Below are 17123 nucleotides of genomic sequence, written 5' to 3'. Positions count from 1 at the left end.
GTATTTGTGTGGTACCTTAGTGTTTTCAAAGCCCCTTCACTTACACTGGCTGAATAAATGTCACACCGCTGTTGTTAGGGATTACTATTTTAAAGAAGAAGAGGACAAGGTCCTGGAAGCAGGAGTGATTTGGCCAAAGTCACATGGCAGGGTAGGGGCAAAGCTAGGACTCAAACCTGGGTCTTTGGAGTTCAAGTTCACTGGGCCCCCACTGCCTTCCGACTCTATCATCCTTTGCCTTTAAATTCGAATTTTGGAACAAGGTAGTGAAGCAAAATGAAAACGTCACTTAAAAACATATTGGGGGCTTCCCTGGTGGTGCAGTGGTTAAGAATCCGCCTGCCAATGCAGGGGACACGGGTTCGAGCCCTGGTCCTGGAAGATCCCACATGTTGCGGAGCAACTAAGCCCATGTGCCACAACTACTGAGCCTGTGCTCTAGAGCCTGCGAGCCACAACTACTGAGCCCGCGTGACACAACTACTGAAGCCCGCGTGCCTAGAGCCCATGCTCCGCAACAAGAGAAGCCACCGCAATGAGAAGCCCGCGCACCACAACGAAGAGTAGCCCCCGCTCGCTGCAACTAGAGAGAGCCCACACGCAGCAACAAAGACCCAACGCAGCCAAAAGTAAATAAAATAAATTTTAAAAATATATATTGGGCACAGAAACAGAATCACGGACATAAAGAACAGACTGGTGGGAGGGGGTTGGGGGAGGGATGGAGATGGGAGGTGGGGTTAGCAGATGTAAGCTTTTATATATAAACTGGATAAACAACAAGGTCCTACTGTGTAGCACAGAGAACTCTATTCCACAGCCTATGAGAAACCATATGGAAAAGAATATTAAAAAAAAAGAATGAATATGGGGCTTCCCTGGTGGCACAGTGGTTGAGAGTCCGCCTGCCGATGCAGCGGACACGGATTCGTGCCCCGGTCCGGGAAGATCCCACATGCCACGGAGCGGCTGGGCCCGTGAGCCATGGCCGCTGAGCCTGCGCGTCCGGAGCCTGTGCTCCGCAATGGGAGAGGCCATAACAGTGAGAGGCCCACGTACCGCAAAAAAAAAAAAAAAAAAAAAAAAAAAAGAATGGATATGTATGTATAACTGAGTCACTTTGTTGTCCAGCAGAAATTAACATAACATTGTAAATCAATTATACCTCAATATAAAAAGTGATAAAAATAATAAATTTTTTAAAATAAAAAATACTCGGCAAGCTGCTCTGTATAGGATAGATTGAAGGGGGGGCGGTTGGGAGCTCTGACAAATGGCAATAAAGATGAACTGATGACACTTGATAACACCCTGGTTACAAAGGCTAGGGAAAGAAGGGGGCGGAAGACGACTCAGGTTGTAGGGCTGAGTGGATGTGAGGATGCTGTTCGTGACACTGGAAAGGTGAGGGGTGTGGGCTAGAGTAGATAGGACAGCGTCCTTGTGGGCATCGAGGTGACATTCCTGAGAACTCCTGAAGGCACTGGCAACTTGGCCAAGGGAAGCTTTGGGCTGAGGGAGACCTAAGTGTCCCCCCAGTGGGTCAAGGAAATAAGCTCACTGATGAAACTTGTGCCTAATTTAACAGAGGGACCAGCTCGAGAGGGGTTTCGTAGCATTTATTTACACGAAACGATGGAACATAAGGATGCCGGAGCCACGCCCTGGCATTCAGATACTGACCTGAAGTGGCTGGAGGCCTTTCCTCTGAGTGTGGCACCCTTTACGTTTCCACAATCCTCACATTCCAAGTTTCAGGATACACCTCCCTATAAGGATGGGACTCTAAGACACGGCCCTGAGAACGGCACGGGTGCCGGGCGCACCGTGATACGGCAAAGCAGGACATGTATGGTCAGGGGTTGGTGTCTGGGGCTACCAGGGTCTGGGGGTCTGGATGGGGGGCAGGGGAAGGAACCCACTGTGCACATGAGTCGCCCGGTGTCCCATAGTGACCTTTAGTTCTCTTTCTAGGGCTTTATCCCCATTATCTGATGGACACAGTATCATTTCCCCCATTACAGGTTGAATCGTGCTCTCACATCCCCAAAATGTGTATGTGGAAGTCCTAATCCCCAGGACCTCGGAATGTGACTGTATTTGGAGAAAGGGTCATTACAGGAGGTGATTAAGGTGAAATAAAATCATCAGGGTGGGCCCTGATCCCATATGACTGGTGTCCTTATAAGAAGAGGGGATGAGGGCACAGACACACGGAGAGAGAAGACCACGTGAAGACACAGCGAGGAGAATACAGAAGGAGAGAGGCCTCTGGAGGATGCAACCCTGCTGATGCCTTGACCTCAGATATCCAGCCCCCGGAACTGTGAGAAAATGAATGTCTGTCGTTAAGCCACTTGGTCTGTGGTGCTTTGCTGTGGCCGCCTGAGCAGACCAATATTCCCCCAATCCTGATACCCAGATTGAAGCCCAGCTGCCCCTTTTCTACCCACTCAGAACCTGTAACTGATCCTCAGCTTCTTAACATTTCGTTCAAAAAATAATACAGGGCTTCCTTGGTGGCGCAGTGGTTGAGAATCTGCCTGCTAATGCAGGGGACACGGGTTCGAGCCCTGGTCTGGGAGGATCCCACATGCCGCGGAGCAACTAGGCCCGTGAGCCACAACTACTGAGCCTGTGCGTCTGCAGCCTGTGCTCCGCAACAAGAGAGGCTGCAATAGTGAGAGGCCCGCGCACCGCGATGAAGAGTGGCCCCCGCTTGCCACAACTAGAGAAAGCCCTCGCACAGAAACGAAGACGCAACACAGCAAAAATAAATTAATTAATTAATAAACTCCTATCCCCAACATCTTCTTAAAAAAAAAAAAAGACAAATATCCTGTCTCTCCCGTCTCACCCGAACTTTTCTCTCACTTCCAGGCAGATCTGTAATTAGCCCCTTATTACGTGCGCTCTCATTCTCTCATTTCTAAGCCACCAGAGTGTGTGCTGTCCTGTCCCGCAGGCTCACTTCTCAAGGGCGGGACACCTGAGTCCATCTCCCTTTTGCTCTCCCGTCATCTGGCGTAGCACTGGGCTGAATGCTCTGGGTCACAAAACCTACCCTTGTGACAATAACAACAGGTTCTTTGCCTTGACATTGGATTTGCCTAACCCTACATTTAAAACGATCACTACCACTCAACTTGCCCCCAATACCGCAAAAGCCCATCCATTTGGGGAAGCAAGGTTGGGGAGAAACAGGGGAGTTTCTCGATTTTCAAAATCTATCTGTGTTCTGATTTAGGGTGTTTTACAGTGTGAAGAGGGTTTGCCCTCTTTGAAAATATGAAGCAGCTTTTCCAGCTGGGACCCTGCTAGCATGGTTACTAAGGAGACCAACTGGTCTAGGTGCTGTAATTAATCACTAAATTCTGAGCAGCCAAATCCCCGGTGATGAGGGCCTCTTTCCTTTGAGAGCGACAAGTGCTGGGCAGGTGGAAGGTCGAGGAGTTCATGGTGGAAGCCCAGCTCTGGCTGTCCCTTCCACCTGCACTCCCTCCACCGAAATTTGCCAGCGGCTGTTTTAAGAGCTTCTAGATCTGCCTCCAAACTTACCTGTTAGAACTGAATGAACAATAGATATAGGGACTTCCCTTGTTGTCCAGTGGTTAAGACTCTGCACTTCCAATGCAGGGGGCCCAGGTTCGATCCCTGGTCAGGGAACTAAGATCCTGCATGCCACAACTAAAGATCCCGCACGCGGCAACTAAGACCCGGTGCAGCCAAATAAATACATTTTAAAAATTAAAACAACGACAAAAAGGGAATAGATACATGTATATGTATAACTGAATCACTTTTCTGTACACCTGAAACTAACACAACATTGATAATCAACTATACTCCAAAATAAAATTAAAATGTTTTTCAAAACAGAACTGAATGGAGTCTAATGCTTGCAGCCACCCTGGCTCGGGCCCCTTGACTGCAAGAGGATGGGGAGCTGGGATGGGCAGAGGTGACCTTTCCTCTCCAATGATTTGAAAAAGTAGGTGCTGTCAGTCAGAAGAGCAGAGGGCAGCTTGCTTTTCCAAGACCAGGTCCCACCCCCGAGGGAAGCCCACAGGCCTCAAGGTGTCTTGATTCAGCCACCAAGTGCAGAGGAGAAAGACTTTAAGTGACCCTGAGCACCCAGTTTGCACCCACAGTTGGCACCCCTGCTAGTTCACTCCTGCTATTCCGAGGGGCAAGCTTCTCTCTCTCTCTCTCTCTCTCTCTCTCTCACACACACACACACACACACACACACACACACACACAACTGTGGCCGTAAACTCCCTCTGGGCTCATTCCTGCCCTCCCCTCCAGGCGGTACAGGAAACAACCGCCCACAAAAGGCAGCTTCATTCAACCCAAGGGGAACGTCTGGCTCATTCGGTTCAACGCTTCCATTTGGTAAAGGAGCAAAGAAAAGTTCAGAGAAGTTAAGTGGCTTTTCACTCTTGCTTTTTCTTTCCCTCCACTGCAAGGACAGAAAAGCATCTGGTCCCCCAATACCCAGGGAATGATGAGATGCTCGAGGGCAGGGAGATCATGGAAGATGCTTTTCTACTGCGAGTAACAGAAAACCCAAGAAGGGTTTAAACAAAATGTGGTGGTTAAAGTTAGCAATGGCTCCAGTGAACAGCCTCGGTATAGCCACCCCTCTCTGTCCTCTGACCCTGTGGTCTCCACCCAACCTGGCTCTGGACTGGCCTTGGGATGACCTTTAGCCAATAAATGCAGCCAAAGCAAAGGGAGTGCCAGCGCCAGGCTCAGGCGTCCAGGGATTCTGTGTGCTTCTGCTTGGCACCTTGCTTGATTGTACTTGCTTGCACTCGCACCTCAGCCTTGCTATGAGACCATGCCAGACCAGGCCTGCTGAGGGGATGTGAGAAACACAGGAAGGATAAGACCCTTGGGAGAGAACCAAGGTGCCTCCAACCGAGAGCCAGCCAACGTGCAGCTGACTGCAGGTTCACAAAGGTGCCTGGGACCAGGACTTCCCTGCTGATCCCAGCCTAAGTCGCCAATCTGAAGGATCAGAGCCAAATAAATGGTTTCAAAGCCTCTGACTTTGGTGTGGTTTGTTATGAAGCAACAGTGAACTGAATCCTGACATTTGAAATAAATATTTGAGTCTTTTCTCTTAAAAAAGTTGGAGGTTTCAAATCCAGGATTGGTGTGGCAGCTCCATAGTCAACCGGGACCCAGAATCCTTCTATACTGATGCTCCACCATCTTTAGTTCATGGCTTTCATGCTCAAAGCTGTCTCATGATCCAATATAGCTGCTGAAGCTCCAGCCATCACGTTTGTGTTCCAGGCAGGGAAGAAGGAAGAAAGGCAAATAAGAGGCCTCTTCTAGCTGAACTGTTCCCCTTTAAAAGAGTTGGAAGCCCCACCCAATGACTGGCAGCTTGATTCTTATTGGCTACCCTTGGCTGCAAGGAAAGCTGGGAAAGGTAGCCTTTTAGTGGAGCACATTGCCACTAGAATAAAATCAAGTATACTGTGTAGGAAGGAGGAACAGGGGAATAGGTGTTGAGTAGGCAACCAGAAACATCTGCCGCAGCGTGTGTAAAATCGAGCTCCAGGCCCCAACATACATCAGGATGCAAAACTGACCACATGTCATGCTGATTTCTCAGAGTTCATAGTGGTGGCTTTGCCCTGTAGTAACAAAGTGTAAGATCTGGGCAATAGACATCTAAGTGGAAAATCGTGAGTGCGCCAGTCTCCTGGGCCCTTTTGTAGTGAATACAGATGGAAGAGAAGTTTGTTCTTAGAAGGTGTTGCTCTTAACCTGGGGCAGGCATTGCTTGCTTGCTTGCTCGCTCTCTTCCTTGCTTTCTTCCTGTTTTGTTTTGTTTTTATTGAGATATACTTCCCATAAAATTCACAATTTTAAAGCATACAATTCAGTGGGGTTTTAGTATATTTACTATGTCGTGCAACCATCTGAACTACCTAATTCCAGAACATTTCCATCACCCCAAAAAGAAACCCCATTTCCATTAGCAGTCAGAGCAGATGTTTTCTTTAATCCTTCTCCGCCAAGTCTCAGGTCCATCAGAGAGCCAGACTCGCCACATGAGAGAGTGCTGAAGATCCTGGGACCACTCAGGCTCAAACCCTGGGATTCTAGAATATTTGTGGATCTTCTTGGGAGGGCCAAGGAGGAGGTCATGTTGTAATTCACCTACAGCTGGGAAAGGAGGGGTCCACAAGGGCGCTGCAGAATCTGAACATTCTCTGCCTGGGCTGACCGTGAGGCTACCTTCCCACAGGGAAAGGAAGGGAAGGGAAGGAGGCCCCATGCTGAGGGGTGGGTGCTTGGTAGTGAGCAGCAGCGTTAAAAGCGCTCTATTGCGACGGTAGACGTTGGGAGAGGAGTTTCAGATTCAGTCGGAATGATTTACGGGAAAGGATGGAGAGGATGCCGAACTCGCGTTTATTAAACGTCTCAAAGGTTCCAAATACAAACAGAATCTCGTTTTTCTACCCACAACCATCCTGGGAGATATTTCACCCCTTTACAGAAGGAGGACCTGAGGTTCACACAGAGAACTTGCTCGAACCAGAATTTCAGACACTTCATGCTGAGTCTAAAATCTCAGCCTCTTCCATTGTGCTGCGGGGTGGGCACCTGTGAGGCATCTCTGGCCCCGGCCCATGGCAGGTGGAGCCACTCCCTTGAGTGGCCTAGTTGTTGCTGCCTGTGGGGTGGTGACAGCAGGAGGGGGCTCATCTGAGCTCAGCTCTGGGCTTCTCTGTGCCGGTGGGAGCTCCCCCCTTTCTGCCCACTCCCTGTTCATTCCTCGGGCACAAAGATTGCTCAAGGAGACTCCAGGACTGGGGTCTGCCTTGTCACTGTCACCAGGAGGCTTTTTTTCTTCCTGACTAGCCAGAGCTCCCCATCAGTCTTCGCAGCGCCTCTGGAAGCAAAGGGAAGGCAGCTGTGGGATCCAGGCTGAGCAGAGCCCAGGTAAAGCAGGCTTGGGAATGGACTGACGGGGAGGTTGGGATGTCACAGGTCTGAGCACAGAGCCAGGGGGGCGGGGAACAGCCAGGAAGGATGGTAGGTTCTGCTGCTCGCTTGATGAAGGGGGTCAGCGTGTGTCTGTGTCATCGAGGTGGGCAGGGAAGGGGAGGGCTGTGTGGGGCGCGGTGTGGGGGGGGGGAGCGTATATATGCTGGTGTGGCTGAAACCGAGGAGCCTCACATCCGAAGGAGCCTGGCTACTGACAGCTCCCAGGTAGGCGACTGCAAGCAAGCCCCAGCCCCAAGACACGCTGCTGAGAGCCTGGGGAAGTAGCCGGGCGGCAGGGCTTTCCCCCCGGCCCCTCTCCTTTGTCCAGTGTGGATGCTGCTGGCCTCCTGTGAGATTATCCCTTCATTCGTCTTCTTTTCTGGGGTCGGATGGGGGGTGGAGGGGAGGGCTGAGGCTTTTATCCTGAAGAGAGGTGCCGAAGAAGAGCTGAACTTGGAGATGAGGAAAAGTTTTGATTCCCCAGCTGTGGCCCCTACTTTGTCACTGCTGTCTGTGGCAAAAAGGTGGTTATAGGTGTGAGGTTAGGGGAGCGGCAGGCACTTGGGGGTGGGAGCGAGGGCTTGCATTTCAAGGCAACCCTCCAGAAGCCCCCAGCCCTCCAAGCACCCTTGTGAGGGATTTCTCCCTGCGCCTGACTTCTTTTCATGGGGCGTGCAGGCTGTTTTCAGCATGTCACTCAACTTGATTCAGATTTGGGTTTTTAATCCTGAGGGAACCCTGCTCCCCTAGGCACCGAATACAAATCGCTAGTAATGATGCGGGGGGAAATCAGACCCTGTCTTGTGCTCCGCCAGTGAAGTGGCTGATCGCGGTCGCTGTGTGTGAATTCCGCGTAGATTTCTGCAAGGTTGACCTTGGTCTCCAGACGCTGAATCCTGTGGAGGTCTCTTCTCTTTCTTTGCATCTTTCTTCCTCCTGCCCGTCTCTCCCACCTAAAGGTCTCTGCCGGGGTCCTGTGGAATACGATGTTCAGAAGTCATCCAAACTCTCTCTGGCTCAGCCTTTTTCCTCCTTCTCTCTTTGTGCGGCTCTCCCTTTGCGTCTGCCTTCCCCTCCCACCGCTACCCATCCCATCCTCCCCCATCTCATTCTGAACATGGGCAAGTTCTGGGGGAATTTCAAGTAAGGCAGGATGATTCGGGAAATGGACTATTTAAAGCAAGCAGCTTTGGACTTGAATACCCCGATCCTGGATTTCAACATCTGTGTTTCGTTTCCTTGAGCAGCCCATAATTGTCCCAATTATAACCAATAACATTGGTTGGCAGACTAACAAAAGATGAGCTTTTCATGGCATTCGCCAGCAAGCCTAAACCGGAGTTTTCAACATAGAGGGGGGGAAAGTAAGTGCTTGGCTTCTTATCAAAACCTCCCAGGGAAACTGCTGCTCTCTCGCTTCCTGGGGGTAGCTACTGCAGACACACTCCTCTTTCTCATTTATAAAGTGTGGCAGGGAAAAAGTCTGCACGCTTCCACCGCTGCCGTGATACCGTTCACAAAAAGCATTCGTGTTCCTTTGGCCTTGCTGAGTCTTCTGCAGGGGAGGGTCCCTGGAAAGACTGCCCCCAACCACCATCTTGGTAAAAGGAGCAGCTTCCACCGTTCCCTGTGCTGCCCATCGAGGGCGCTGTGGTGCAGCCTGGGGTCATTCACGGGGTGCAGTTTTGTTCTCCCAGGGGCGGCAGCCCTGGCTTTATCAGCTGAAGGCTGAGGGTACTGGGGGATTTAGAGGATGCCGATTTTGCCTTGTCAACGAAGGGAATAATTGCAGGATTAGGCGCAAACGGGTGCTCTCTGGAGCCCAAGACAGGAGCTGTCACAAAGCTATTCTGTATTCAATCAGGTATTTATCATCTACACTCCACCAGGCAGGGTGGATCCAACAGAGGTGATAATAACAGCCCTTTACACTCATACAACGATTTACATCTTAGCGCTTTCACACCCACTAGCCCTGGCAACAGCCGTGAGAGATGGTATCATTATCTGCATGTTGCAGTTGAAGAAACTGAAGCTGAGAGGTTAAATAATTTGTTGAGGACGTGGCAGAGAGGGGACTGAGTCCAGCCTTGCTGGCTCCTTTGCTTCCCCCTCTTCGGGCCAGGGGTGCTTACAAACTAATGGGGTGGGCGCGGGGCAACACACACAGTGAAACAACTCGCGGATGAGAGGCTGGGTGTAATTAAGTCCTGAATTGCGTGGTCCAGACAGCAAGTACTAGAGGAATTTGGGGGAAGGAGTCCTTGCTCAGAGATTCCAGGGATTCGAACCGGGCAGGGAAGGAGGCAGAATCTGGAAGAGCCAAGGGCTTTGGAGAGGGAGGTGGCAGCCGGGACAAGGGCACAAAAGGAGGTCAAAGAAATGAACCTTTATTGGAACCTACTATGTGCCAGGTAGCGAGCTAAACTTGTCTACATGCCTATTTCATGCTAACACACACACGCACAGTAGGGATGGGAGGTTTGGGGTGAGTGTTCTACGCTTTTATCCCCACGGTTCAGTTAGCCTCACTCCCCCCAGCCCCAGAGCTCCCATGAAGGAAATCTACCTGATGTGAATCTGGGTAGAACTACTCATCAGATATCCTAGGGAGGGGATGGGCCCCTCCCGGAGAACAGGAGTCACAGTGATGACAGCCTGTGGTGGCTCGAATGGCTGGGAGTTCATTAGGCAAACTGGATGTTCTAAACACTTCTATGTAAATACCTATAGGTCCTCCACCTGCTGCTTTCCTTCTCACCACACACTGGCCGTGAGATTTAGGGCACACCAGTTTGGGGGGCAAGCCGATTTTCTGGGCATCTCCCTAGGATAGCCAGTGATCACGTTCGGTCTTGATTTTCCGCGATCCTGTGATTGTTCAAATACTGGCTGCTGCCTCCGTGTTGCAGAAACACAGCATCGCCAGCTCTGAAGGGCCTGGCTCGGCATGTGACTTGTGGAACTGGCCCCCGAGGAGTCCTGGGTCTCAGGGAAAATGTCAGCGGATCACCAGCACACGCCCAGGGCTCTGCCTTGCAACCAGGGCTCAGAGCCAACCTCCCCTCAGCTCACACTTGTCCTGTGCTCCTCCCCCACCGAGTCTCCATTCATCCTTTCATTCATTCAGCCGAGAAACGTGCTTGGCTTACTGATAGGAGCCCGCAGTACCGAGCGCCAGGAAAACAGACCTAGCAGCCTGTCCTCAGAGCTGTGGCCAATGTCACTAGATGTCAACGAGTCTAGGCCAAGGGGTCTCCAAAAGGGGCGTGGGTGCCCGACAGACCACTGGGCTTTGGGAAACTGAGGCTTAATTTTCTATGTGGTTATCTTTCTGAATTTGCACTTTAGTGGGTTTTATATTGTATGTAACTTTTCTAAGTAAATTGGGAAGGTGAGCTCAAGACGGTCTGATTGCTAGGAGTATAAAGTTAAAGAAGTTTGAAGATTATTGATCTAGATCCATTGCTATTTTGCTTATCTGTATTTTCTAATCTTTTTGAAAGGAACCTTAAGAGGCTTTACTGTAAAAGTAAATAAACGCTTTGAAAAATCCATTTAAGTTATTTTGACAGTATATGTGGAACCGTGGGCCAGAATCAGGAAGATCCAAGTTAAGAGCGATGACACCTTTCCACTTTTGTGGCAGCCCTGATAGAAAATGTGTCCCTTGGGACTTCTCTGGCAGTCCAGTGGTTAGGACTCCGCGACGGGGCCCCGGTTCAATCCCCAGCAGGGGGCGGGGGGAGGAGGGTGGGAGCAAAAATTAAAAAACATAAAATTTTTAAATAAAATAAAAACAAAGACTTAAAAAAAAGAAAAGAAAGAAAATGTGGTCCTCTCCTGAGCCCCAGCTGGGCTACTGTAACAAATATCTGGCCACTTATAATATCAAAAATATTGACCATCTAATCTATTGTAACTGCCTCTTTTTGGAGAAGGGGAAACTGAGCCCCAGAGAAAGAAAGGGGCTTGTTCAAGATCCCACAGGTGAGGGCAGAGCCAGGCCTCTGGCTTCCAAGCAGAGGGCTTTTGTTCATTCATTGCTCACCAGCTCCAGGCACACCCGGTCTGTGCAGGGCGGGGGCGTGCTTTGCCCTTCACCTCCTCTGCGCCCATCGTCTCCTTCCAGGTGGAAATTTAGAGCAGAAGAGGGACCTTTTTGGATGTAAGTGTATTCGTCAGAGGAGGAAAAGAAATAAAGGGGCCTCAGTCATAGCTGGTGAACAAGCAAAAGCTCAGTGTAGGAGTCACGTCTGCGTTAAAGAAATGGGGCGTGTGGAAGACAAACCCCGGTACTGGTGGGCAACGAAACACTCCTCCAGGAACTGGGGAGAGGCAACAATAAAGAGGGTGTCATCAGAGAGGGGGAGCCCAGAGTTCAGGACAAAAGGAGCTCCTTACAATGAATTCATGTACACGAACACAGAAAACTGCCTAAATCTTTTTTTTTTTTTTTTTTTTTTTTTTGGCCGCGGCATGTGGGATCTTCGTTCCCTGTCCAGGGATCGAAGAGTCCTAACCACTGGACCACCAGGGGATTCCCCTGCCGAGATCACTGAGAGGTCTGGTGAGAGCGTGAGCTTGCAAACCAGACGGGTTGGGTTCTCAGCTCTGCCACTTCAAGTTATTTCTCCTCTTCAAGCCTCAATATCTTAACTGTAAAATGGGGACAACAGCATTTACCCCATAGGGTGGATGCTTATAAAGCAATCAGCACAGTGCCTGGCACAGAAGATGCTAAATATAATAATAATGTGATTACTATTAAATGCAAACAGAGACCATCCCAAAGAGATTCCACCAGAATTTGCCAACCTTTCCAAAGCAGGACTAGTGTGTGGAACTTATGGTTTCCCAGAACACGTTTGAGAGTCAAAACACCTGAGTTTCTCTGGCTCTTGTATAAACTGGATGATCTTAGGCAAGTTGCTTAACCTCTATGAACATATGTTCATCTCAAAAGGGGCGATAATATTAATCCCAGGTTATAGGATTGTATAAGAATATAAAACTCTTTTGTAACCTACAAGAACAATATTTATATATGTGGTTGATGAGAAGGATGGGAACAGATATACCTCTAGCAGAAAGGCATATCTGTCATCTTCTCTTCTCCACTAGAAGCACTAAAATTACAGGCTTTCTCATAGGTCATAAGACAAAACTCAATTAACTTTTAGCTTTGGCTAAATCTTCATATGTACTCCTCCAAACAGATAAGCAACTAATGACATTGCCCTTGGAAGCAAGATTACAAGCAAATAGATTAAGCTAAACACTGGTATGCTATCTTCATAAAGAGTGAGGCACGATTAATTTATGAGGTGTTATTACTGAAATAAAAGGTAATTAAACATTTCTTTACTCAATACAAGATGTCCAGACCCGTAGCATCCCCACATAGAAGGGTTAGCTGAGTTTGGTTCACTAAGTGAATACAAGCCATGTAAAATTCAAACACACTTAGGGTAGTTTTATTTACTGATGGTCTCTAGTGTACCATTTTGAACAACAATAACAACAACAACTACTGTTACCCCCATCTTGCAGGTGAGAAGACTGAGGCCCTCAGAGGTGAAACAACTCTCCCAAACTCACACAAAGTGCAAAGATCAAACATAACTCGGGAATTCACTAATCACTCACCTTCATTTTACTTCACATTAACTGATACACAGGGCAACAAAGCACACAGAGGTTGTCAAGTCTTCCCAAAAATGAAAAACTTCTATTGAGTTTTCAAGAAAGTTTAGTCTTAATCTAGAACACAGTTGTTCGAGGGTTGTGAGGAGTACCAAAAAGGACAAAGCGTTGTCCCCTTCATAAGGATTATTACATATATTTTGAGCCTTTATTTATATTCATCTCATTTAAGTATCAGAAACCATCTTTGAGTTGGACTGTGTGGTGATTCCCATTTTAAGGATTCTTTGAATTGCAGAGGAGAATGAATAACGTTGAGTAATGACTGGTGTTTAATTACTAGGTGGAGTCACTAGTTAAAAGCGAGGGGTAGAAATCTCTGTCTTCCGGCTTCTTTTACAGGCTAAATGCCTACTGAAGTTCATCAATCTTTCTGTTTCAGTGTGACTGGAACATTGTTATGAAAAAGAAATAAAAACTTTAGCCTTCAGCATCAACTACTCTTTAAACTCATGCTAATTCATAAACAAGGACAATAACCAGCCATGCCTCCCCAGCACTCAATTGCTTCCAAGTGTTTTTCATTAAATCTAAGTGAGAACACTTCCCACGATGCAATTTTAAGGGAATATTATTAATCACATGCCTTGATTAGCCTTGGGGAATGGACTAAGCAAATTGGCTGAATAAAAATGACTTTCTTCTTTCTGAAAAAAATACAACTTTAAATTTTAAAATTTTAAATAAATAGAAGTGCGGGGTAGGACGTGGAGGGGTAGGGAGGTCAGAGATGGGAAGAGAGGTAGGTGTACCATGGACCAGCAAGGAGGGCCAGGCGAATGCCAAGTAGATTTGATAAGGTTTTCCAAGTGCCAGACCAACAAAGGCCCACATTTTACATGCAGGAAACGTATCAAATGGAACACATGCTCAATGTCCCAGGAGTTCATCTTCTTTCCTCAACTCATCCTAAAAACCCATTTACCCAGAATTTGAGATAACAGGAGCAGTCAATCCATCAAACATTTCCTGAATGTGCAAGTTGCCGCGGTTAATGAAGTTCATGAAAAACCTCAGCAGGAGAGCACTTCATTAACATCTGCCACAACTTATCAGCTCAGCCCGTGCAAACATGTGTTGCAATTTTGTATTAGGAAGCAAAGTCCCTTTTCTCCCCGCCTTTCCGTCTTCTGTGAAGTACAGACACTGCCATCATGTGGCCATAGAGAGCATAGCATGCTGGACAAATCCTACAAAACCGTCTCCCGCCTAGAATGAAATTGAGTAGAACAAGAAACGTAAAGGCAATCACCAAATTAAACAAAAGATCTAGCCAAGCGGTCCTCAGTTTAAGACCTTTGCTTATACGGTGGCTGTCTGGAACTCAAGATACGTGTTCTCTTCAAAAGAGCCTGTAAGTGGTGATGGGTTTCCCTGGGTTGCCTACCAACACGTTGCACCAGTGCAAACTTAGCACGTAGCTAACCATTCCAACCATGCCTCCCGGCCACTGGCAACAAGTCTTCTTCCAGAACGGGCATGGGGTTCCAGTTTAGGATGGCATCTTGCCTTGATCTGGAGCAAAACTCATTCCCACCCCTCCCCGCCAACCCCCCCCCACCCCCCGCCAAGCTGAACAGTTAGCTACTGGACCCTTTGTCAGTGACACAGGTCCTGAAGTGGCTCCTGTGCCATGAGCATCCCGGGCCCCCGGGGGGCCGGTGCTCCCAGACACTCCCCAGTTCTCCATTTGTGAAGGAGAAGGGAGAGGGCTCCTGAGATACTCCACTGTCACTTATCAAACTTTCTTGAGCACCTCCTAAGTGCCTGGCCCTGTGCTGGGTGCTGGAAATTCAGAGAACCATAGAACAGAGATCTCTGCCCTTCAGGAACTCACAGCCAGTGGGAGATATAGACAGACAAGTCCAAGCTTACCACGTAGAGTGCTAAGGGCCGCGCAAAAGACAATGATAGGATCACAGAGTGAAGGCTATGTCCTAGGCTCTTTCTCTGACAAGCTTTTACGTTGTACTTGTTCTGTGCCAGGTGCTATTTTAACTGCTGAAAAACATCAACCCATTAATCGTCCAATAAGATAGGTACTACTATCATCCCAGTTTTACAGATAAGAACCTGAGAGGGTGACTTGCAGACGTGGGATCTGAACCCACGTCTTTAGCGATCAGCAGATGAGAAAACATGAATCCCAACAACCCCGTCTCGGAGGTCTGTTGTGCCTATTTGACAGGCCCCTGGGCCTCGCTTGCTTCCCTGTGTGATGTACTGCTTTGCGAAGCCACAGGAGCAGAGGAGACTCATCTAACCCAGACCAGGGCTTGGAGAGGGCTTCCCAGAGGGGATACTTCCTGAGGTGTGTATGAAGTATGTGCTGGAGGCGGGTATTCTGAGCAGAAAACACAGCAAGGGCCAAAGCGCCGTAGGCGTTAAGGACCCGCTAGAGCTGGGAATTATGCGTGATTCACTAGGAATGGAGGAGATTCAAGGGTGAGTGACAGGAGCTGAAGCCAGAGAGCTGGGCAGGAGCAGTGCTGATTCCCACTGGGGGTTACAGAATTATTTTAAGCATGAGTAACATCATCACATCTAGAGATGGCTTGGTCGGGGAGGCGGATCATTAGGCAGACTAATTAGAGGGCGAGATCACAGTAACCAAGGCAATAGATCTCAGCTAAGGCACTAGCCCTGGGGGTATAGGAGGAAAACGCATTTGAGATATATTCATCTGAATAGATGTTCAAGTTCCTTGTTCATTAACCCCAGACATCCCAATCTGTAGGGTAAAGGTCAGACCCTTTAGGATGGCCAACATGACCCTGTTTCATCTAGACGGACGGAGCCCCTTTCTCTCTTAGCAAGTGCTTCCCTTAGGGAGGGGGCCCCAGTGCAGCCGCCTGCTCACCACCCCCCCAGGCTGTGATCCCGATTCCAACATGCCTTTGAAAAGTTGGAGTCACTAGTTAAAAGCGAGGTAGTTCTGTGTCTCTCAGACGCCCTCTTCTCTGTCCTCTTGGCAGACTCTTCCTCATTATTCAAAAGCCATCTCAAATGTCACCTCATTGACTTAACCAACATTGATTGAGCATCTTTCATTCGACATCCTCTTGGTACGAAATGCTTGGATAATGCCCAAGAAGAGCTGGGGTGGTCTCTCAACATGGCCACTGGCACTGGCTACCCCTCCTTCTCCAATTCACTTGCTCCATTTCACATGCATCTTCTACCGTTGCTTCTCAAACTTTAGCATGTGTATGACTCCCCTGAGAATCTTACTAAAAAGATCCAGATTCCGTGGTGTTGGGGTAGGGCCTGAAATACTGCATTTCTTACAAGATCCCAGGGGATGCTGCTAATCTGCAGACTGCGTTTGAAGAGCAAGGCTTTTACGTTTTCTCAGTACAGTCTGATGAAAAAGCAATAAAGGCAATGATTTTTGTTTTCCTTTGCTCAACTCTTATTAAGGTAAAATTTACGTACAGTGAAATGCACAGAATCTAAATGTACAATGCAGTGGGTTTTTGGCAGACGTATACACCCCTGTGACCCACACCTCAATCAAGAACATTCACATTTCCAGAAAGTTCCCTTGTTCCTCTTTCCATTTCATCCTCCAAATAAAGATGGTTCTACAGGGACCCAAAGCGATGGAGTCCAAGAAAATAGCTTTCTGATTCAGGAGACTCGATCACAGGAAAAATTTAAAGGGAAACAGGAAGAACTGTACACCTTTGAGACAATCCTACATAAAGAATATAAACAACTGATCTAACTAATAACCATTAGAGCTATTACCTTAGAATAGTCCCTTTGTTCATTTTTTTTAAGATTTTTTTTTGATGTGGACCATTTTTAAAGTCTTTATTGAAATTGTAACAATATTGCTTCTGTTTTATGTTTTGGTTTTTTGGCTGTGAGGTATGGGGGATCTTAACTCCCCGACCAGGGATCAAACCCACGTCCCCTGAATTGGAAGGCAAAGTCTTAACCACTGAACCACCAGGGAAGTCCCTCTTTGTTCATTTTTCAATAGATAACTCCAAAGCCTGGTTCTGCAAAGCCTCGTCCTGTGCTTTGCACGGATTAGCAAGGTGAACATATTAGCTCTGTGCTCAGGAAGCTGGCTCACGTCTAGCAGGGGAAACAGACAAGGAACCTAGCAGAACCGTCCTGGAAGAGTGAATTCTGGGCCTCGGGGCATTCCTGGCAGAGGCAGGGGAGTCTGGGGAGGATCGGTCACACATAAATCTATTTTACACATCTCACTCATCACCGCACTTTGCAAAACGTCCCTTATGGGTCTAATCTTTGCAATAGCCCTGGGACAAGGTGGGTACCACTATTCCCCTTTTAGAGTTATGAAAACTGAGGCTGGGAGAGGTTGTCTTCAGGCCACACACTGGTAAGTCGCAAAGTGAGGCCTTTAGCTCCCTGGAAGGGTTTGTGCA

General features: G+C 48.3%; 1 long non-coding RNA gene across 1 annotated transcript in view; it reads right to left on the bottom strand.

The window, feature by feature from the left end:
• Positions 1-17123, bottom strand: part of LOC307189600 — a 160712-nt gene that overhangs the window by 139906 nt on the left and 3683 nt on the right. The gene's annotated exons all lie outside the window — the stretch shown is intronic.

The sequence above is a fragment of the Stenella coeruleoalba genome, assembly GCF_951394435.1.
Source record: "Stenella coeruleoalba genome assembly, chromosome: 7".
NCBI classification, from domain to species: Eukaryota; Metazoa; Chordata; class Mammalia; order Artiodactyla; family Delphinidae; genus Stenella; species Stenella coeruleoalba.
The sequence above is the reverse complement of the archived record's forward strand: the minus strand, read 5'-3'. Positions and strand labels throughout refer to the sequence as shown.